Below are 5,098 nucleotides of genomic sequence, written 5' to 3'. Positions count from 1 at the left end.
GTGGGCGTCACTGCCACAATCGACGCCGTCATGTCGCCGCTAGGAAGTCAGAACCAAGGAGAAAGAGAGCAGCACCGAGAGGGAGAGGTCGCCATCACCGTTGAGCTATCACGCATTGCCGTCGCAGGAGCTTCCAACGTCGCCGTCTTGACACGCGAAGGAGAGAGAGCCGCCGTGGGGAAGCCACCGCCGTCGCTGACGAAGAAGAGGGAGCACGCGAGAGGGAGCCTCCGTGGAGAATCACTGTCGTCATTGAAGCTTTTGTCGCCATCAGAAGCTGCACCGCCGCTGCACCACGCCTCGTCACCACCGCCGCACTGTGCTCCACGCCGTCGCTGCCACTATTTTGTCACTGGAGAAGGACGCGCGTAGGAGAGAGAGAAGGATCCGAAGCTGCCTCTGCCGCCAGAGATCGCACTGCCGGTAAGGGTTTTGGGTTTGGCCTTCGTTTCTTTTGAGATTCTGGAAGCTTTATTGTCATTTCATGTTAATTTCAGTTGCCGTTGCCGGAGTTCAGTAGCCGTTGCTGCTTGAGGTGGCTGCCAGGGCTGCCGCCAAACCGGTTTAGAGATTCCCGCTACTTCGTTTTGTCATTTCAGTAAGTATTTATGTTTTAAAAACCCCTGCGTTAGTGTTCAGTTATGTTTGGTTAAAGACTTTAACGTTTGGTAACGTAGGTTTGAGTTTGACATTGCATGTCGCGTAGATGTTGCTATAGCTGTTGCACCGTTCCTTTTATCCCAGTAAGTGTCTCTATCTCGGAATCCTTGCCATTAGTTTTTCATTATGTGTTTTAAGATTCTCTGTGATATTAATTATTTAGGAATCAGAAACCGAGGTCGCACGTCATGTTTGAGGTTGTTCTGCTTTTGAGAAAGTAAGCGGAGCTGAGGTTTTAGTTGTCATTGATTTTGGGTCAAGAGGAAAGGAATTCCTTGAGGCATTTGGATTGTGGTTTGAACGTGTCGAGGTAGGGGCCTTTTCAGAAAATAATACTTTATAAATTCAAATTATTATATATGGATATTTATGTGAGAAATGTATATCTAGTGAATGTATAAGTCTTATGTGTTGTTTGGTTGTCTTGGATGGATATGAATACTTGTTCTATAAAACCTGGTCAAACCGTAATTAATTAAATAATAAATTAAATTGGAGCGAATATGGTTAACAAATTTAGCAATCCGAATTTGATAATTTAAATATGATATTTGGACTCAGTGAATATTTCTGAGTCAGAAAACATAGTTTTCTGAATAAAAATGCGCACTGAAAATTTGACCGGCAGTACCGCTGTGATCTGTCCGGTACTGTGGCTAAGAAAATTAATTAGAAGTGAATAATTTTAAGAAATAAGAATTTATAATTTGGGAAGATAGAAATATTTAAAATACGATTTAAAACTCTAATCTTGATGGTTTTGGCCCAAAATTGGCCATCACACTAAACTAAGTGAACCGGGCCCAAGTAGGCCTAAGACCCAACATATATAAATGCTAGTTATGAGCATTTCAGCTTACTTATCCTAGAGAATGAGAGAGGGGGCAGATAGAGAGAAGAGAGAAAGAAAACCTAGCTTCCCAAACTTCAAATCATCATAACTTTCTCTCTGGAACTCTGACTGACGAGCCATTTATGGCCACGCGTCGCTCTTCTCATCCTCTATAATTCTATCTAAGTTTTGTGGTGAGTATTTCACTGTTCTCTGCCCAGTTTTCTTTTTTCTCTTTAAATTTGAATTTGGTTTAGGTTTTGAGGAAATTTTGTGATTTTGGTTATTTAGGGGTGCTCTAGTATGAGCCATTGGTGATATTCATCATAAAATACAGTGGGTTAAGGTAAGAAACCCTCCAACCCTTGTGATTTATCATTTTCATGAACCCTAGGTTGATTTTAAGTGTGAAATTGGTTTTGTTAGAATATTGGTTATTTTGGTGCACGATTGGGAGGTTAGTTTTGCTTGTGGAGCTTTGGTGAGGCTTGGAGCTAAGGTTGGTGGAGACTTCCGAAGAAGAGGCTCAATTAGTTTGGCTCCAAGAGGTACGGTTTAAGTTTTATTTAAGTACCGTGTGGTGTAATGTGAATTCCTAGGTTAAATGCCCCTAGGGTTAGGTTTGGATTGTGTACTTGGATTGGACTGGATATGTGTAGAAGACATGTTGTGGTAATTGACGAATGAAATGTAAATTGTGCGTTGGTGTAGGTTGATGTTTGTTGGAATTAGTGTTAGGTAGTGAATTATGTGATCATGAGCTATATATATATATATATATATATATATATATATATGTTAAATTGATGAATATTGGGCTGGAGACTGTGTGTTTGGGCTGAAGGCCAGAAGAGGTAAGAATGGTAAGTTGATGAATGTATTGTGTGATTGATGTTTAAAATTGAATGGAATTGTGATTGTTGTTATTTGGTTAAAATGGATTGTATGGATTATGTGGTTATTGGTTTTGAGGGAGGAATTAATGTCTTTGTTGATAATGCATGTGAGTTGTATATGATGATATGGATTTATATGTATTGGGGGTTGATGGAATTGGTATTGTTAAAAATTGAGATGTGGAATGAAATATATGATATGGTATTTTGTTTGAAATTGAGTTATTTGATTGAGATTAGTCAAAAATGGTGGATTGGTGGATTGTGAATTTAATGAGAATGTTGAAAATATGAGTTGAGGAGGCTTGACGTTGATTTTGGTAAGTTTTGGTTGGTTTTGAAAAGGTTTGAAATTGGTTTGTGTTGACAATTTAGTTTTTGTTGGTTTTTATGAAAGTTGTGATTTTGGTCTATTTTGACAGAGCATAACTTGGTCTCCGGATTCCCGATTTGTATCAAACCTATTTAGAAATAAAATTGGATCCGAGATATTTATGCCGTTTGAAGAACGGGTGGAAAATGATTTGAAACGAAAATGTTATGCCTGTCGAAAATTTGGGGTTTGAAAGTGTAATCCTGCAGCTTTTTAAACTTAGTAAAATTTTTGGTAAAATGTACTCCGACATGCACGCATGGCCGACGCGCACGCGTCACTCACGATTTTTACTCTCTCACGCGTGCGCTTGGCCGACGCGTACGCATCGCTGTATTGATGCAGGTGCGTGGTATAAATTCCAGAGAGTTGTGATGGTAGCGTGCCGGTTTTGTGCGAGGAGCACAAAACGCATCCACGCGTATGCGTGTCTGACGCGCACGCGTCACCTTACCTCTCTACTTCCCACGCATTCGCATGGGTGACGCTTACACATCACCCGCTTTTCTCCGCTTCCCATGCGTGCGCGTGGGCGACTCGCATGCGTGACCCTGTTTCCAACAAAAATGGATTTTTGAGTTTTTAAAGCCGAATTTCAGACTTCTAAGCCTCCATTTTCATCATTTAAGTCCCAAATTTTTATAGAATGCCTAGTAATGAGAAGAAGCTAGGAAATGTGATAATTTGTTGATGAAGAAAGACTTGGAGTAATGAATTATGATTGAGGAAGTGCTAAAATGATGGTTTAAAAATGAATGTGACGTGTGACCCAGGGTATTAGGCAGTGGCGTTGTCCACTTGCTCCGGGTATGAGATGGGGAAGGAGAACTATGATGAATGAGCTTAATTATGGAGTTTTGAATGAATGTATGTCTGTGATGCCTGGGTAGTAGCAAGGGTTGTGGTTCGTCCCGCTTGCTCCGGGTCATTGTTTGAGAATTGGTAATAATAAAGAGTAATTATGAATGAATGTGTATTTGTGATGCCTGGGAAGTAGCAAGGGTTGTGGTTCGTTCCGCTTGCTCTAGGTTAATGTTTGAGATTTGATAACAATGATGATTGATTTTAAACTGAATGAATGTATGTTTCGAGATCCTGGGCAGTAGCAAGGGTTGTAGTTCGTACCACTTGCTCCAGGTCAGAGATTGTGACGCCTGGGTAGTAGCGGCAGTAGTGGTGATTCCACTCACTCTAGGTTGAGCTTTTAAACACCCGCCTGGTAGTAGCTGCAGTAGTGGTTGTTCCACTGGCTCTGGGTTAAGCGGGTAGTAGTAAAGGGGTTGTAGGCTTGTAGCTCAAGCCCACTTGCTCCGCATGGGTGTTTCTGTCCATGGTTAGCTACCAGGATGTGTCGGGTTGGCTATATAACCGACAGATGATATCATCGGCCACAGGACAGGCACGCATCATATACATACTGTTTGAATTGCTTGCTTGTGCATTAATTGGGTTTGCCTAAATGATTACAATATGCTATTTGTTATATTTGCTATCAACATTACTTGTAATCTATCTGTGTTTGCCATTGTCTGCTTGAATTCCTATTTCGTTTGTCTGTGTCGCTCTACTGATATTTTGGAGGATGGTAGAGGGAGAGAAATAGTTGAGGATTCGGTTCTTGGTTTATTCGGTTGAAAGGTAGTGAAAGTATGAAGAGAATGTGGGCTAGAATAGAATTCCCCTTTGAAAGTTACCAAGTTATGGATTAGTGAGAATTTAGGATAGATATGAAGAGGTAAGAAGTTTAAGATGCCTAGTGAGTTTATATTATAGTGCATGGTATTTATTTGGCACTTTTACCGTACTGGGAACCCCTGGGTCAGGAGTTCTCATTCCGTATATATCTCTTGTTTTTCAGATACAGGTTCAGGTGCTCAAAAGTGAGTGTGGTTCATCTGAGAGATGGAGAAGATCTTTATATTCTCTACTTTATATTTTGCTTAGAATATCTCCACCTTTATTTTGAAAAGCTTATATTATGTATTGAACTCTTTTGAACTTGCCTATAGAGGCTTTTTATGTTTCTTTTGGGAGAGATTAGGAGATACTGTTGTCAACTACTGTTATACTGTACCGTAGCCGGCCTAAACTTCGCGAGTCGTGACTAGTGGCTATCTACTTATGTTATATATCTATATATTGTCCTTCTCTTATTCTCCTTAATGCCTTCATCTGTATTTCGCTTTCGACTTCACGCTTTATCTTTTACTTGTCGATATGTGGGTGATACGACTTCGCGATTTTATTTTTACTCTTTTCAGGCTTTTCGATTAATACTCCTTTCAATCTTACTTATAATTATGTATTAAAAATCACCCTTGAGAGTTGTACCACCTT

The sequence above is a fragment of the Arachis hypogaea genome, chromosome 17 (assembly GCF_003086295.3).
Source record: "Arachis hypogaea cultivar Tifrunner chromosome 17, arahy.Tifrunner.gnm2.J5K5, whole genome shotgun sequence".
Classification (NCBI taxonomy): Eukaryota; Viridiplantae; Streptophyta; class Magnoliopsida; order Fabales; family Fabaceae; genus Arachis; species Arachis hypogaea.
Note: the sequence above shows the minus strand (reverse complement) of the source record.